This window comes from Cetorhinus maximus, chromosome 11, assembly GCF_964194155.1.
Source record: "Cetorhinus maximus chromosome 11, sCetMax3.hap1.1, whole genome shotgun sequence".
NCBI lineage: Eukaryota > Metazoa > Chordata > Chondrichthyes > Lamniformes > Cetorhinidae > Cetorhinus > Cetorhinus maximus.
The window spans coordinates 8,112,131-8,131,304 of NC_135889.1; the positions used below are offsets into that span (position 1 = coordinate 8,112,131).

Genomic DNA, 19,174 nt, shown 5'->3' on the forward strand with positions numbered 1-19,174 from the left:
TTGTTACTTTCACGTGGAATCACATTTAAATTACTCAAATAGTTTTGCAATTCCTGTTATTAGGTTGCTGAATTTACCCCCAACACAATGTATGCTGATCTACCCATAACTGTCAACAAATGCACAGAATGTACCCCATGCGGTCCTGCCCCGGGTGTAGGGAAGGACACTTTTCTCCGTCCCCGTGTGCCTCTGCCTGATTTAGCCATTTGCTCACCTCTGAGTGCTCATTGGGCCATGCATTCATTTGTGAGCGCTGCTCATGTGTGGCACTTGCTCTGTGTGTTCATGTCTCATCTCCAGTATGAATGACATTGAAGACTCCATGTGCACACATGGCTAATAAGACACAGGACAGTCACACACCCATCTGTCAGGAGGCACTCAAGATTGGCATAAAAATTTGGTGTAACTGCATACATCCATCAAAGCCCCATTGGGAACTGAAAAAAAATGTCTCTCGCTCAATGGACACAGCTTCACAATACGCACATGGAATCTTCAACGTCATTCATACAAGAGATGAGACATGAACAACACAGCCAGTGCTACAAATGAACAGTGCTCACAAGTGAAACACATGGTCCAATGTGCACTCAGAGTTGAGCAAGTGGCTAAACCAGGCAGAGGAACACAGGGATGGGATAATGGCACACGGGGAGACTACCCGCCCCAACGCCGGGCAGGGGCACACAGGCAGACCCCTCTCTTTCTCTCTCCCCTCCGTCCCCACAACAGCACACGCGCTCAGGGAGACCCCCCCCCGCAATCTATAACAACAGGGGGGCTCGGGGAGACCCCCCCGCTCTACAACAACAGGGGCGCTCGGGGAGAACCCCCCCATCCCCAACACGCACGCTCAGGGAGATCCCCCCTCTACAACAACAGGGGCGCTCGGGGAGACCCCCCCGCTCTACAACAACAGGGGCGCTTGGGGAGAACCCCCCCATCCCCAACACGCACGCTCAGGGAGATCCCCCCTCTACAACAACAGGGGCGCTCGGGGAGACCCCCCCCACCTCTACAACAACAGGGGCGCTCGGGGAGACCGCCCCCCTCTACAACAACAGGGGTGCTCGGGGAGACCCCCCCCCCACCTCTACAACAACAGGGGTGCTCGGGGAGACCCCCCCCCAAAACACGCGCGCGCTCTCAGGGAGAGCCCCCCCCCACCAAAAACACGTGCAGGCGCTCGGGGAGACCCCCCCCCATCCCCAACACGCACGCTCAGGGAGATCCCCCCTCTACAACAACAGGGGCGCTCGGGGAGACCCCCCCCCCGCTCTACAACAACAGGGGCGCTCGGGGAGGCCCCCCCCCACCAAAACACGCGCGCGCGCGCGCTCAGGGAGAGCCCCCCCCCCCCAAACACGCGCGCTCAGGGAGACCCCCCCTCTACAACAACAGGGGCGCTCAGGGAGACCCCCCCTCTACAACAACAGGGGCGCTCGGGGAGACCCCCCCCTCTACAACAACACGCGCGCTCAGGGAGACCCCCCCTCTACAACAACACGCGCGCTCAGGGAGACCCCCCCTCTACAACAACAGGGGCGCTCAGGGAGACCCCCCCCCCTCCCCCACCACAAAGCGCGCGCTTAGGAAGACCCCCCCCCCCAAACACGCGCGCTCAGGGAGCCCCCCCCCCCCCAAACACGCGCGCTCAGGGAGACCCCCCCCCCCCCCAACACGCGCGCTCAGGGAGACCCCCCCCCCCCCAACACGCGCGCTCAGGGAGACCCCCCCCCCCCCCAACACGCGCGCTCAGGGAGACCCCCCCCCCCCCCCAAACACGCGCGCTCAGGGAGACCCCCCCCCCCCCCAAACACGCGCGCTCAGGGAGACCCCCCCCCCCCCCAAACACGCGCGCTCAGGGAGCCCCCCCCCCCAAACACGCGCGCTCAGGGAGACCCCCCCCCCCCCCCAAACACGCGCGCTCAGGGAGACCCCCCCCCCCCCCAAACACGCGCGCTCAGGGAGCACCCCCCCACCGCCAGCACGCGGTCAGTGATGTAGAATTATTTTTAAAATAGAAACCCACCACCTCAAGACCCCCCCCCTCCCCTCCCCTCCCCTCATCATAACTCCTGTCGGAAACTTACCGGGTGTCCAGGGCAGGCCGGAGCGGTGTCAGGAACAACTGAGGGAGGGAGGGGGGGACAAACAGGTGAGGGACCAGTGGGACCGAGGGGCGGTGGGTGGTTGGGGGTGTGGGGAAGGATAATGGGGGTAAGGGGATGGGGGGGGGGGGGGAAGGAAGGGGGGGGGGAGGAGGAATGGAGCCGGTCGGTGGGAACAATAGTCGGCGTCCCTTTGGGGCAACGAGGGCCGGACCGAGGGAGACCGGAGGAGAGAGGTGAAGCAGTTGGGGTGGGGGGGGACAGGGGTGGAAGGGTGGGAAGGGAGGGAGGGGGGGGGGTTGAGGGTGAATAGGAAAGGTTTAGTGAGGGGGAGGGGGGGAAAGCCGTTGCCCGCCCACCAGCCGCTGTTGCTGCTGCTGTCGTCGCCTCTCAGACTGGGCGCCAGACGCACTAACCGCCGCACGGCACTGGATGCGCGAGCCCAACCGCCGCCGCCCCGCCCTCGGCCAATCACCGGCCGCCCGGCCGCTCCCCGTCCCCGCCAATCAGCGCCGCCCTTCCTCGGCCCCGCCCCGCCCCCCCCTCCCCTTGTTGCCAATCAGCGCCGACGCTCCCCGGCAACTGCCAATCAGCGCGGGCGCTCCCCGGCTCCTGCCAATCAGAGCCGCCGTTTCCCGGCCTCTACCACCGCCCCCCCCTCCTATCAGCCAACCAACGCTACCGCTCCCCGGGACCGCCAATCAGCACCACCGCGCCCCGCCCTCGGCCAGTGAGCTGCACCAGGGCCGTTTCCGAGCATGCCAATCAACATCGGCTTCCCCCCGCCCTCAGCCAATCAACGACAGCGGAGCACCCCCCCCCCCCCGACCCAGCCTATTAACGTTGCCAGCTGAGGCCAGCCGGCCAATCGCCGGCGGCGTAAAACCCACGTGACCCATCCTAGCCAGCCAACCGAGAGCCCCAACCGCAGAAAGGTGGGTAAAGGCAGCAATGGCTGCTGCTGCACTGCCCACTGTGTGGGGCAGGCCCCTTAGGGCGCGGCTAGATCCGAGGGCCGTCCATTCGCAGGCAAGGCAAGAAACGTGAACTTTGGGTTGAAAGCGCAGCTCCCATTGGCCCAAAGGCGCATCAGGGGACCCGGATTGCACCAATCCTCCCCTTCCCGCCCATCATCATCCAATCACAGGCCATGCTGCAAGGGTCACAGGGTTCACAGGCGACCAATCAGAAGGTGAGGTCACGATGGTGCCATGGTCACAATTCAAAACTCTGAATGTAAACTCTCCAAAAGCACCTTGTTTGCATCTAGTTGCCTTGGCAAAGCTGAGAGGGTGCAGGAGGATAAAACCCAAGCTCAAGTTTATTTTGATTTATTAATGATGTTTTAAAAGTCCTGTTTTAAAAGCACATTGTGCAACCTGAAAAGAGAGTCTGAAATAAGAACAAAAGATGGTGTAAATGCTCAGCAGGTCTGGCAGCAACTGGCGAGAGAAACAGAGTTAGTGCTGTACTTGCCTGGATAAGTGCAAGTCAGAGGCTGGGAATTCTGCGGAGAGTAACTCACCTCCTGACTCCCCAAAGCCTGTCCACCATCTACAAGGCACAAGTCAGGAGTGTGATGGGATACTCCCCACTTGCCTGGATGAGTGCAGCTCCCACAACACTCAAGAAGCTCGACACCATCCAGGACAAAGCAGTCCGCTTGATTGGCACCCCATCCACAAACATTCACTCCACTACCGACGCACAATAGCAGTAGTGTGTACCTTCCAAACCCACGACCTCTACCTCCTTCTGGACAATGGCAGCAGATACATGGGAACGCCACCACCTGCAAGTTTCCCTCCAAACCGCACATTATCCTGACTTGGAGCTAAGATGCCGTTCCTTCACTGCGGCTGGGTCAAAATCCTGGAACTCCCTAACAGCACTGTGGGTGTACCTACACCACATGGACTGCAGCGGTTCAAGAAGGCGGCTCACCACCACCTTCTCAAGGGAAATTCAATGGATGACCCATTTTTAAAACTTAGGTGGAGCTGAAGGGTCTCCACGTACTTCAATAAATGACTTAGACTATGTACGGAATTTTCAGATGAAAGAATACCGCTAGAAGCTTTACAAACATGAGAGTTTCTTTGTGGGTCAGAGAATCTGGGGAAAGGGCAATCACATTCCTTAGCAATATAAATTACTTATATGGATCTCAGAATCAAAGCGGGTTGTAAACAGGGAAGATTGTAAAATCCATTTACTATTTCAGATCCAGAAGAATTATTAAGTTGGAAATGATTAACCTAAATATCTGTTTGAGGACATCCTAGAACATGCCACGTAGTCATGGAGATAAGCCGCAGGAAATGGGAGGTTCTTTTGTTTGATTTACCTGGGTGTTTGCCCAAAAGACAGTTTCATTACAGTTTGCACTGTACCTGTCTGCACGTTGCTGAGAAAAGATAGCCAAGCTAATGGGTGTTGGTCAGGTTGGCAGTTAAGTCGAGGAAAATACTAACTTCATTGTCGGCATCAAATGCAGATGGGGGCTTCATGTCAGTTTGGATTTCATGAGGGAAAAGTATTGACTCTAGCTCTCAGCTAGCAGAAGAAATCTACAGTGGTCCTCACAGAGCTTTGTAACATAGAAAGCGTTCAGCAGAATTAGCTGGGAAGCATTGAGAAGGCAACCAGAACAAGGGACTGAGGCAGCCACAGTCAAGAGGTATTAACCAAAGAGTCTACCTCGGAGAATAGCTGGAACTGAGGAGAATTAAAGTAAATTCCAGAGGACTGTGGCATACTTTTGAATGGTCCCAACAGAAGTAAATAAAAGATATTATAAAGTATAAGAGAATTCTTGGGGAAAGTTAGAAGTAAAGCTGAGTGCATAACATATGTGGTTATAAACCATGTAATGAAATTAATAGTGTTTGTTTTGTTTGTCTTTTATATGCAATAAAATTTGTTTTTTAAAACCTGAAATCTTGTGGCGTAGTTCTGCTTTAAAACAATTTCTCTTTAAATGTTAACGGTCCCTAACAGGATTGTAACAAAAGCCACAGTTGAATCTGCTTCAATCACACTCTCAGACAGTATCTTTCTGATGCTAACCACTCACTGTGTAATAAGGTTTTTCCTCATGTCGCAGTTGCTTCCTTTGCCAAACACCTTAAATCTGTGCCCTCTGGTTCTCGATCCTTCTACCAGTGGGAACAGTTTCTCCCTATCTACTCTGTTCAGACCCCTCATGATTTTGAACATCTCTATCAAATCGCCTCTCAACCTTCTGTAAAGAGAACAGCCCCAGCTTCATTAATCTATTCTCACTGAAGTTTCTCATCCCTGAAACCATTCTCATACACCCTCTCTGCACCCTCTCCAACAGGTTCACAGCCTTCCCAAAATGTGGGTGGAATTCTGGGAAGAATTAGACACAATGTTCAATTTGCAGCTGAACCAGTGATTTATAAAGGTTTGCCATAATTTCCATGCTTTTGTACTCTATGCCTCTATTTATAAAGCCCAGGATCTTGTATGCCTTTTTAATCGCTTTCTCAACCTGCCCTACCACCTTCAGTGATTTGTGCACAGATACCCTCATGTCCCTCTTCCTGCACCCCTTTTAGAGTTGCACCCTTTTTATTATCTCTTCTCGTTCTTCTGATCAAAATGTACCATTTAATCTGTTTGGTTGACTTGGCCAAAGGGGAGAGTGTAGAGCAGTGGGATTGGTTTTGACTCGAGAGGTGACTGCACCTTTATATTTATATAGCGCCTTTCAAAGCCTCAGGACATCCAAAAGCACTTGGCAGTCACTGAAGTACTTTTGGAGTGTGGCTGCTGTTATAATGTAGAGAAACAATTTGCCCACAGCATGCTACCTCAAAGAATAATGAGATAAATGATGAGATTTTTTTTTGTCAAATGACGCCCCCCCCCAGCCTTCAAACTCGCCTGTAAAATTCCACCCATAGATACAGAAAACCCCAAAGTATGAGGGCCAAAGGGTTCAGGAGAAGATACAGGATTTTAAACACTAAAGTTAAACTAAAGGATGAATACTAATATTCAAGATCCAGAAACACAACTGAAAACAAAACAACATTGTTAATCACAACACAGTTATTATCATCCAACTATAATGAAAACCTTGTCAAATCTATCTCTCAGTGCACTGATATGGAAATGGTAACTCCTAAAGAGTCATTCATCAAAACATATAACTTTCAACACCCTCTCACTTACTTTCCAAAATTAAATGAAGTGGAAAAGCATTGTGATTTTGCTGAATAATTAATACTATTTACTATACAATTATTTTTGACAGCTTATGTAATAAAGACCCTCCTAACTTGTAAGAATTTTATGTCCAGTATCTTTTGAGCTGCTTTTGGAGCGCTCATGAATAATAATGCATTAGTCTTCAATTATGTATAAAGAGAAGAAAGCATGCATGAATAATCTGAGTGCTTGTAGCTGAGAGGTGATTGAACTGGACCACTGGTAGTGAAGAGGGTTAAGGGGGTGGGTTCCCTATGAAGAGTAAATTTTCGGTGGGTGGGGTAGAGGTTCCCTGTATACACAGAACCCCTGTGGTGTCTTGGAGCGCTGACTGATGCCTGTTTTATATTCACTGCTCGGTTAATTTAAGAGAAAACACTTTGACTGGCAATCACTCATTTTAAACCCTGGTGCACTCACTGAGGATATCTTTTCCAGTTCCAATCTGCAAAAGTTGTTCGCCCCGTTAAAGCTGAAGGGGCATCACCACCTGTTTCTGGCTTTCCAAATGCCATCTGTTGACAACAATGAGTTTTCTTTATAAAGCTTCTGTTTAATGGATAAATATATTGCACGCGACCATTTGACCTGTTTTATTTATGGCTGATTGTCTCGTGCTCGGCACATTTTTTCGAAACAAACATGTTCTTCATACACAGTGGGGCACGCCTTTAAAAATAACTTCTCTGTGCACATGAATAGTAATGAGACAATAATCAATTATGAGCACCCAAAATGAGCTCCAAAGGCACTGGAACATAAAATTGTGTTTCTTGAAACATTTCCCATGGCCAACAGCTCAAAGTAAACTATCTGAATGGATGACCTGTTAATTGTATGTAGCCGGGGGTCATTAACTAGGGATTCATTTGGGCTCCTGAGGTCTAAATAGGAACAGTCTGAGCCTGTGGGTGGTTTGGGTCAGGAGGTGCATTTTTGTAACGCGTATCTTTGTAAATAAATGGCCAGAAAAAGTATGTAATGAATGGCTCCAGTTTTATCCTTCACCAAGTGGCTTTCTCTAGTATGACATGGTATCAGAGAATAGTTGCATAAAGTTGAAGGTTGGAACCTAAGGAACATTTTTCAGACCAAAAAAAAGCTAAACTCCTGGTGGCCATTGTGGAAAATGGCAGAAAGTAAGTGTATTAATTTCTCAGGGTTTGATTACTCTTTAATGTTCTCAGACTCTGAACTATATGACCAGTGGAAGAATGAAGTGGCTGTATGGACATGGGTTGGTATAGTAGTACTGTCACTGGACTAGTATTCCGGAGAGCCAGGGCAATGTTCTGGGGTTCAAATCTCACCATGGCAGATGGTGAAATTTGAATTTAAAAGTCTGATGATGACTGATCGAACTCCATCTGGTTCACTAATGTCCCTTAGGATGTCCTTCCCTGGTCTGGCCTATATATGACTCCACAGCAATATGGTTGACTCTTAAATGCCCTCTGAACAAGGGCAATTATTAGGGATGGGCAACAAATGCTGGTCTGGCCAGAGACAAGATCCCATGAATGAAGAGAGCTATTTTTTTCAGATGATAGGTTTTATTCGCAATCTTGGATGAATTCTACATTAAAAAATGAATTTGATACATTTTGGAAAACAAAAGAATATATCATGGACTTTAACAGATTGTATAAAAGCTGGGAATGCCTGAATCAGTACTGGTGCTGAAGTTAGTGGGTACTTCTTGTGCCAAGGTGTCTCGTGTGGACAGGTAACTGGTTCTCATTAGTGTTTAGCTCTCAGAGAAAGAAACTCTTGTTGCACCAGATGGCTGCTGCCTCCTGTGAAAACAGTCATTTCCTTCACCCTTCATGGAATAAAAGAGACCTTCTGCAGTGACACAAAGAATAGAAGACTCAATGATTGCCAGATTTCAAAGTTCTACAAATACAGGACACAGGCATCCACACAATGGAAGAATTAAAGATAGGCAAAATGAGGGTGTAAGCACCTCTAGCAGTTCTGGCTACTGCAAGAGCGGACAAAACTGGAACAATAATGATGACTAAATGAATCCCAGTGAACAGTTAATAGGTGCGATTTGAAGTATCATTGTGTAGTCAGCTGCCCAAAGTGAAGAGCCAAGACCCTCAAAATGACACATGACAAAGATAATTCTGAGGAAGAAGATGAAGGTAATAATGAATCTGAACAAATTATATTGGTCACAAGGAATTTTAGTCCTGTGATGCATATCACAGTTAGTCGTGGACTTCTTTAACTGTGTAGTACTAAATTGCGTTTGTACTTCAACAGTATCTGGGACAGATTGGTGAAAATGTATCTTGATTTACAAACTAGTGAAGATTGATGCAAATTTAAAGAATATAAAAGTACTATTTGCTTTATGTTTGACAATGAGAGCACATTGAGGTAACTAGAGAATTGTAATTTCAGGCAAAATAGCTGAAGTAAGCCACCTTATCAGTACTGATGTAATCTCTAGTGGGATACCAAAGCCGTTGAGTAAACCTTAGAAAAAGGCATAAATGAAACTTGGCATTGATCATGATAAGGCAGTTAGTTTTGGAAAGTCAACTGATCTGTAGTTTATCCAGTCAGGACATTATTGTATCCCCCCAACAAAACCTGATATTTCTCATCATAGTGTCGGAGAAGTATTAATAGCAACATGTGGTAATAATCAGGGAGGAAAAATAATGTCCAGAAGTTATGTAGACAATTTGCTCACCCTGCTTGTCAACAGTTAAGAATCCTGCTAAAAGATGCAGGTATAGTTGATGAAGAATAAATAAGGCAAATGGATGAGATTAATGAAAAGTGTGAGATCTGCAAGAAGTTTCAAAAGATGTTGCCATCTCCTGCTGTGAGCCTTCTATTGGTGATCAGAAGACATAAAGGATATACACAGATACATCCCCCTATTATTTTTCTTTTAAAATGAACAAATGGCTGGACTGATAAAATGGCCACCACTGACCACATGATGGTAGTTCTGGCAGTTTCTGAGCAGTTTAAAAGTGGACAAAGGCTAACACATCAAACCCCTGGAATGTAACACTCCTTGCATTGTATAAACGTTCCAGCCAAGTCAGCACAAAGGATTGTAGATGAAACGTTTGCATCGGCCACCTATGGACAAAGGCAGAGTTATTTGTGACTCCTTGTCTCCAACGTTGTGCTAATGGTTCTACAGTTAGCTGCTCAAGCCACAATGGGTTTTAACAAGAGGCCTCATTAGCTGAATAGCTCGAGCTGACACCATCCTGTCACATGATCAAGATTTGAGCTGTTTGAATTGCTTTAATTATACAGCTTTCGGATTCCATCTTCAGTCGGCTGTTTAACATCTGACTGGTTGGCCACACAGAAGCAAGCTCTGGCCAGGTTGGACAACTGGCCCCTATCTAACCTGACTCTGCTGGGAAGATTTTATACTATCGCCTACAGAACTGATTCAATTTCTGTGTGCCTACTTCAGCTTGGGACATCAACACCACCGTCTTCAGCAAGCTGAACTCTGTGAAAGGATTCCTCGTTGGGCTTTGGTTGTGGACTCTGGACTCACGTGAAACCATTATTATTATTTTTACTGTGGCCTCTGCCCTGAACCTCTTTCTTTCTCTTATCCGTCTTTTTTATGTTATGAATACAAAAAGGGGTGAACAGTGTGTACGCGTGCATGTGTGTAACATAAACCAACCCTCTTATTTTATCTTATCCGCAGTTTGCTGTGGGGTTATTAATAGAGGATTGGATCACTCCAAACTGAAGGGTTGGGGAAAACACTTATATAAGTGGGAAATCAAAAATCAAAAAACACCTTTCTGTTAATAGAGGGGTAGTGAGTGGAGAAATCAGGGCTGTTCTAAATTAAACCCCCTCCTGTCCATAACATATGTGACTTTAACAAGATAATTGCCATGCATCTAAAGTTTAAATAAAGGGCAAAGGCAGAAATATTTTCACCCTACATTTTGTAGATCTGCCAATCAGATTTAGTCTTTCTACAATAACACATAGTAAGGGTAAAGGGATTATCATAGACAAAGTCATGGAGAAACATTGCCAAAGCTTTTCATCTTGCACTTACCAGGACAAACGCAAGAATACCAAATTTCAAATGATCACAACAATTTATACTATAGGAGAAAAGGGTACAGATTGATTAGTGAGTTAACTCTGAATGACCAAACTCCCAGGTAATTCAAGAAAAGTGCAAGCCTTGAACATATTTCTTTTGTTTGCAGAGAGCAGGTCCCTGTGTCTGAATATTTAGTGTTTCTAGCAAGGGTAAATGAGCCAGTTTACGAGCCCAACTAATTGTCTTAAATTGGTTGTCAGTGTAGCAATTAGCAGACTCGGGATTGCTCGCAAGTGCTGCCCAATCGCAGAATCATGTCTAACAGTAGATGTTTTGGTTTTGGGTTTTGCAAGCATGAACTGGTTGAGTACGGTCTGTACTCTGTCTTTTTTGAATTACCTGGCAGCCTTCAATTCCCTGTTGCTTTCTGCATGGAAATGCCTCGGCCAATCAGGGTCGACTTGCTAACCAATCAGAACCCCTTTCTCCTGTAGTATAAATTGTTGTGACAGTTTTGAAATTTGGCATTCTTGCATTTGTCCTGATGAGCGCAAGATGAAAAGTTTCGGCAACATGTCTCTATTTGCAGCAATTTGGGGAAATGGTTAATGACCGGACTTACTGACTGATAATGAAGGGGAATTTATCAATGATGAATTCAGAGATGTGTGAAATGGTCATGAAACATATGGCCATGAAAACTGTAGCTGAAAGTCCTTTTAAGCAACGGACTTTGTAAAAGGAATCATGAGGCGGTCGATGAAATGCTGTATAACATTTTAGTTGATGAACCAGACCACAAGCTGATGACTTACTTTCATGCAAAGAATTCACTCCAGATGGTTGGAGGATATAGTCCTTATCAATTAGTGCAGGGGCGAAATCCCATATTGTAATTAGTTCCATATTTTCTGTGCGTTTGAATGTTTTATATTCAGGGATATGATCTTTACTCAAGACTGATATCTGAGAAAATTCAGAGAACACTGAGGCTTCATATAAGACCACCTGAGGCAGAATCAGGAAATTTGGTTAACCATAAAAGAGACGGTCACAGCAAATGGAAAGACACAGGTAAGGTAAAAGGTTGTAACGGTAAAACAGCACTTCTCAAACATGGCAGTCAAACTGTTAAGGTCCATTCCTCATGATTAGTCGGAATTAATTTTAAAACCTCAGACTCTAAGTGACCGATAGAAGTAAACTAGACACTTTCTACCTAAAATATTCCTGTGTTTTGTGATGAGGATTCTGAGGAACAGAAGTCAAGGCCTGAGTAATGGTAACGTGAGTGATCATGACAACTATTGTGATAGTCGGGTCTTTATTTTTTTTATTTGTTCATGGGATGTGGGCATCACTGTCTGGGCCAGTATTTATTGCCCATCCCTAATTGCCCTTGAGAACTGAGTAGCTTGCTAGGCCATTTCAGAGTCAACCACATTGCTGTGGGTCTGGAGTCACATGTAGGCCAGACCAGGTAAGGATGGCAGATTTCCTTCTCTAAGGGGACATTGGTGAACCAGGTGGGTTTTTACGACAATCAACAATGGTTTCATGGTCATCATTAGACTTTTAATTCCAGATTTTTTTATTGAACCCCACCATCTGGTGGGATTCAATTGTCCATAGACAATACCACTAAGCCACCATCTCCCCATTACACAGAGGGTTAATGTGGGACTAAGTACTGCCCACACAGTGATGTGAGAAGGCACATGATCCAGAGCCAGGGTCAACCTAGAGATGGACAGAGATGTGTAAAGCCCTAGGATGGAGCCAGCTCCACACCTGTACCCTCTACTGTATATATGTATATAGTTATGAGCTGTTAATAAAGACTTACTGTTGATATACTCAAGACTAGGAAGTCTACTTCATGGTGTCTGAAGCAGAATTCCTCAGCTATCACATCCACAGGCCAATTGCCCGGAGTGGGTACTCGCAGATGGCACGGAAATTGGTGGTGCCGTAAATAGTGAGGAGGAAAGCCTGAGATTGTAGGGTGATATAGGTGAGCTGATAAGCTGGGCAGAGCAGTGGCAAATGGAATTTAATCCTGAGAAGTGTGAGGTGATGCATTTTGGGAGGACTAACACAGCAAGGGAATACACAATGAATGGTAGGACCCTAGGAAGTACAGAGGATCAGAGGGTCCTTGGTGTACATGACCAGAGACCCCTGAAGGCAGCAGCACAAGTGGATAAAGTGGTTAGGAAGGTATATGGGATACTTGCCTTTCTTAGCCGAGGCCAAGAATATAAGACCACAGAGGGTATGTTGGAGCTGTATAAAACGCTAGTTAGGCCACAGCTGGAGTACTGTGTGCAGTTCTGGTCACCACACTATAGGAAGGATGTGATTGCACTGGAGAAGGTGCAGAGAAGATTCACCAGGAAGTTGCCTGGGCTGGAGCGTTTCAGCTATGAAGAGAGACTGGGTAGGCTAGGGTTGTTTTCCTTAGAGCAGAGAAGGCTGAGGGGGGACCTGATAGAGGTATACAAAATTATGAGGGGCATAGACAGGGTAGATAGGAAGACACTTTTCCCCTTAGCGGAGGTGTCAATAACCAGGGAGCATAGATTTAAGGTAAGGGGCAGGAGGTTTAGGGGGGAATTGAGGAAAAATTTTTTAACCCAGAGGGTGGTTGGAACCTGGAACACACTGCCTGAGGGGGTGGTAGAGGCAGGAACCCTCACAACATTTAAGAAGCATTTAGATGAGCACTTGAAATGCCATAGCATACAGGGCTACAGGCCAAGTGCTGGAAAATGGGATTAGAATAGATAGGTGCTTGATGGCTGGCATGGACACGATGGGCCGAAGGGCCTGTTTCTGTGCTGTATAATTCTATGACTGTATGAGTTACATTCCACAGAGGTGTAATGAATGGAGGGATGAGAAAAAAGACTGGCATCGATACAACACCTTTGACATCTCAAAATGTTTTACAGCCAATGAAACATTTTTGAAGTATTGTCACTGTTGTCATGTGGGAAACAGAACAGCCAATTTGTGCACAGCAAGTTCTCACAAACTGCAATGTGATAATGATCAGTGTTTGATGTTGCTTAAGGGGTGAATATTGGCCAGGGCCCGGGGGAGAACTCCCCTGCTCTCCTTTGGAAGAGTGTCCTGGGATCTTTTACACCCACTGAATTGAGAGGGCAGGCAGGGCCTTCGTTTAACAACTCATCTGAGCAATGGCATCTCCGGCAGTGCAGCACTTCCTCAGTACTGCACTGGAATGTCAGCATGGCTTTTTGCACTTAAACCCTGTGATGGGACTTGAACCTTGAATCTTTTGACTCAGGGGCAAGAGTGCAACCAACTGAGCCACAGCTGATAATTGAAGCAGCTATCGTGGGACAGCAGGAAAAGCTCCTGGCAAGTTTAACTATTGGTTGAATGTTCATGACGATCGCCAAGGACCATGGTCCCAGGGAACTGCAGTCCCCAACCCCAGCACGCCGCCCGCCCACGGGCCAGAAGGTCATGGGGGAAGCCTGCTCACAATCCCAATGGTTGTCACGCCTTAGCGACGAGCCGGCCAATCAGATGGCTGGCAGCTCTGTGATCCCAGCAGCATCGTCCAGGAGCGATGGCCGCTGCTTGGACTACAGGCAGTCCCACCGTGCCTAGGAGCCCTGGGGTCAGGAGTCTCAGTGAGGCTGGGGATGGAGTTGAAAAAGGGCGGGGGGGCGGGGGGGGGGCATTGATCTGGGAATGGTGGGGGGGCCTCCGATGGGCCCAGGGAACCCGTAAAGGAGGTCCCCCAGGCCCGACGCCAGCCCGTGCAGGTAAGGCAGCCAGGTTTCCTGCATGGCATGAGCCTACCCCAGCCCTGGGTAAAATACTGTCAGAAAGCACCCAGACTAGCTGGCTTTAATCCAATTAAAACACACACAGACACACCCACAGCCTAAACATCTATTTAAAAAATAATCATTTCCAATAACATTATATACATTAATAGCTTCATGACACCGCCTGACTCCCGAGGCTTGTCATCAGCCTGGGCCTCGGCATCTTGGTTGCCCCAAGTACTCCAACTCCCCGAGGCCTGCTCCATCTCAGTCTCCAACAGCTGCTTGTGAGGCTGTGATGCTCTCTTGCCGGTGTCTCTATCCATTACAGCTGAACCGCGCATACCCCACCAGGGCGCGTTTATCTGCGCTGGTGCTAGGCGTGGAGCGAGGAGGCGATGCTGCACCCTCTGAGGTTAATGTCCATCCCTCGTGGCTATTACCTGCAGCTGCTGATGTTGCACCTATCATGGGGGAAACAAAAAAGGAAGCGGGTTAGGGGCAGCTTTGACCATTGAGCCGGGTATGCTGAGACACGCTTCCTTGCTGCAAACGCTGAAATCATTGGGAGATGTGATTCAGTGTTTGAAAACTAGACCCTTCAACATAGAGGCACACCTTCCTTCCTGATGTCTGTAAGCCTTCTAAGCCACAAACCATCAATGCTATCTTCCTGCCAGTTCCCCAGCTTCGAGCACCCTTCCCTCCCCAGCCCCTCTTTGTGGGAATTATGAAAATGTGCCTTTGGAATCTCACCACCCGGGGACCTTCCTCCTCCTCTCTTGCCCCAATGTATGACCCAGCTCCATTGGTTGGCAGCCAACTCCAGGGCCACCTGCTCGAAGAGTATTAGGACAGCCGAGTTGGGGACACAACCTCCAGTTCTGCCCCTCTCCCAGGCACTGTGTGCCCTCTTCTCCAATTAAAGAGGGAAATTGTAATGATGCTGCTGTGCTACAATCAGGCCTTCTCAATTGCGTGGTCTTTATGTTTTTTTGTCGGCAGCACACTCTTCTTAGTGCTCTTTGCGAACTAATAGGTTTTGCAGTTTTCTCCCCTCTTCATGAACCCGTTGCCATGCAGAGTGGCATGTCTGCATCATGCCACCTTACACACTTGGGCAGCACACAAGAAAATCCCATGACTGACCCAGGTCACGGCCTTCCATATCTGTTCACCTCCGGAATGGTGACACGCTCAGCCTTGCAGGTCTCTAAAGGTCATGGAGCATTTTGCCGCACAGCGGCCAGGGTCGCTGGATGACCCCCCCCCACCCAAGGCTGGTGACCTGTTGCTGTGGCCTCTGTCCAAACTGCTTTTATCTGGCTGGGAGGTCTCCCCTGCCCATCAGCGGGCATAAGGGCCTGCCACCTATCATTTACAGCCTCGAGGAGGACTCATTGTCGAACCTTGTACCATCTTCTGCCCTCCCCAGCTACCAGCTCCATTCTTTTGGCCATCTGTGGAGGGACAAAGAGAGTCAAAGGACTGATTTCAAATATCTCCCTAAACACTGGCTATTCATCAGGGGAATGGGCCAACTGCATTCCAATGTCATTTCTTCCATGGCGAAGATATAGAATGCTTCCAAACTGGAAGAATAGCCGTCCACATTCATAAACAAGCTCCTAACTATTGCAATAGTTTTCTAGAATTAAAATCCTTCAGCACCAAATTTTTCATCGCACAATAACTGCTTTCTGGCGCAGGCTGCCAAGGGGCCCTTAAAATGGGTCACCGTGGACTTCCTTCTGGATGACAGCCTACCCGCTCTGTCCCCCAGGCGACCGTCGATTGGGCCTTGGCGCTGCTGGCCGGCGCTGCACGGGGCCGGCCATTAAATGGCCGCTGCCCGTCTCACGCGGGATGGGAGTCGGCGATCCATCGACTGGCGGATCAGATTCCCGCCCGCAGCATTAAATTCAGCCTGTGCCCCTAAATGCAGAGCAGATGGTCAGCAACCCAACCCCCACCCCCACCCCCGCCAGTCCACCAAAAAACATAACATGCTGGAAACGCCTGTAAAGAAAGGAGCAGCGTTATATAAATCAACCATAGCCTTTCGTGGGAACCGGGGGATACACTACAGCGACGCCGCTTATAAAATTGGAACTGAGTGAAAGAAGGGAGTGGGGAAAGCCACATCGACATAGACAAACAAAAAAGGAGAAGACTGAGCAGCAAAGTGATTTTGAACAGGAGATGGTTAAGTGACAGAAGTGCTAATAGCATAAGACAAAAGGAGGCTTGATGAGCGAAATCAATGGGATGAATGAGAGCTCTTTGTTTATTCATTTGTCTGATTATGGGATGTTACTGGTGTAGACTGGATGTTGCATTTGCCTATGTAACAGCATACGTCAAAACGAATGAATCGCTGGTTGTCTGATACGTTTTCATCAATCATTTATAAGCTGCGAAATGCGAGGTTTTTTTTTCCAAACGGTCGCATCAGCTCCAGCAAATAAGAGGATGGATACCGCAGGCCCAAGACTGATTGATTGGTTATAATGAAAATCTTAAACTTTTTAAAAAGCAGAAAAGCAAGTTGCAATTAACAAACTGCAACATTAAAAGGGCTGTGGACTTAGCTTTAGTTCATCCTGAGGTTTTCCTGCATAAATACCTGGCGATGCACCCAAAAACAAGATTAGGACGCATATTCCAGATCTATAGAACGAGAATAGAGTCATTCAACACGTGTCCTCTAAAGGGACAAAGGTTCCTGTAATGTTTACCCCTCTCTGTTGACAGCTGCAAGCTATTGTCTGCAATGAGAGGCAACCTTTGTTAGTGCGTTAATGCAAAAGCAAAATACTGCAAGCGCTGGAAATCTGAAATAAAAACAAAAGTACTGGAAATACTCAGCAGGTCAGGCACCCTAGGCAGAATTTTATCCTCCCCCAACTGGCGTTTTGTAGGCGGGTGGGGGGAGAGGGTATTGGTGGGGGGGGGCCTTCCCACCGGGCTCCCGCCTGCCCCAACCTCTCCCGCAGTTTTACGCTTGGATGGGTGAGGCCTAGTCCAGCCGGATGTCCCAAATGAGGCCCTTAAGCAGCCAGTTATTGATCCCTTAAAGGGCCGTTTCCCGCCCAGCCTCAATTTTTCAGGCTGGTGGGAGGAGGTCAGGGGCAGGGTGAAGCCTGAAAGTGAACTGTGTTCAGGTCTCTGGTGTGACGTGAAGTGGTGGGGGTGGGGGGGGGAGCGTGGGGTGGTGGGTGGGTGGTGAGGGGGGGTGGTGGGTGGCGGGGATGGGGGTGGCTGGGTGGCTGGGGGGTGGTGGGTGGCGAGGGGGGGTGGTGGGGTGGCGGGGGGTTGATGAGGGGGGGTGGTGGGGGGGGTGGCGGGGGGTGGTGGGTGGGTTGCGAGGGGGGGTGGTGGGTGGGGGTGGTGGGGTGGGGTGGGTGACGGGGGAAGGTTGGGGGGGAGGAGTGGTGTTGGCGGGGGTGGGGGTGGGGGAGCACATCCATCATCATCCTTTTAATATCAGGCACTTCCCCCAGAAGGTCCAGCCCCTGCAGGTCCTCCCTCTCCAGCAACACCCCCCACCCTGAGTGAGGAGCGGAAGTCTGTCCTCCAGCCAATTGATGCATGTTGGAGCGCAGAGCAGGTAGTGAAGATGGGGATGTGTTCTCCACCAACTCTTTGGATGATGGGAGGATCCTAAAAGTCCTGGCCCGTCTGTGGAGAGAGCAACAGAGTTACCCTTTCAGCTGGGTGACCTTTCATTAGTGCATGTTGTTTGTTAACAGATGTAGGTTCCTTATCACCCATAGAATTATGAACATCAATAGCATGCATTTCCAAGAGCAAAGAGGTTATGTTGAACTTGTATGAGACACTAGTGTGGCCTCAGCTGGAGTATTGCGTCTAGTTCTGAGCACCGCACTTTAGGAAAGATGTGAAGGCATTAGAGAGAGAGTACAGAAAAGATTCACGAGAATGGTTCCAGGGATGAGGAACTTCAGTTATGAAGATAGATTGGAGAGGTTGGGACTGTTTTCCTCGGAGAAGAGATTTGATAGAGGCGTTCAAAATCAGGTGGGGTCTGGACAGAGTAGATAGGGAAAAAACTGTTCCCACTCATGAAAGGATCGAGAATGAGAGGGCACAGAATTAAAGTATTAGCAAAAAAAGCAAAAGTGACGTGAGGAAGATCTTTTTCACACAGTGGGTGGTTAAAGTCTGAAATGCACCTAAGAGTGTGGGTGGAGGCAGGTTTAATTGAAGCTTTCAAAAGGGAATTAGACTGTTATCCAGAAAGGAAGAATGTGTCGGGTTGCGGGGAGAAGGCAGGGTAATGGCATTCAGTAAATTGTTCATTCAGAGCCGGTACAGACACGATGAGCCAAATGGCCTCCTTCTACACGGTAATAATTCAGTGATTCTGATTTATATACAGCTTCTAATGTAGTAAAACATCCCGAGAATGTGATCAGACAAAATTTAACACCAAGCCACTGTTACAATCCCAGCTGAGTTTACCCCTGGACAAGCTTGGCCCCAGCTTGACAGATCATAACTTGTATTTGTTTGTTTAGATATGTGGAGAGTAGCTACTGAGCAGAGTCACAGGAGTCAGCTGATGAACTGTTAAGAAAAGAATAAAACATTTATTCAACAAGAAAAGATGAACTATATTACAATGCTTCTTCACCCACAGCTATACCTTTACAGGTATGTGTAGATGTGTAAGGATAACACAAGTTACAAAAGCTATCTTATACTCTAATGTCCACAGTAGGTACACAGTCCATGTACCAATGGGCATCCTGTGGTCAGACACACCCACACTCTGAAACCGAGTGACAGATGCCACCTCAACCAGATGCTATGGATCTCTCCTCAACTCCCCCCAGAGGCTTGTCACACCGTGAGCTAACCAGTCTCATTGAATTCCGTCTGTCACATGAGGGTTTCCAATCTCCACGACCTCACCTTGGAATCTTCTC

General features: G+C 48.2%; 1 protein-coding gene across 47 annotated transcripts in view; it reads right to left on the reverse strand.

The window, feature by feature from the left end:
- The window catches only part of LOC144686370 (poly(rC)-binding protein 3), a 169,721-nt gene extending 167,540 nt beyond the window's left edge, over positions 1–2,181 (reverse strand). For 46 of the 47 annotated variants that reach the window (XR_013577918.1, XR_013577917.1, XR_013577919.1 and 43 more), the window contains exon 1: positions 2,100–2,181. The gene's annotated coding sequence lies outside the window, so the exon portion shown is untranslated. The remainder of the gene's footprint in view (positions 1–2,099) is intronic. The other variant, XM_078551464.1, reaches the window with a different exon arrangement.
- Between the last annotated feature and the right edge of the window lie 16,993 nt (positions 2,182–19,174).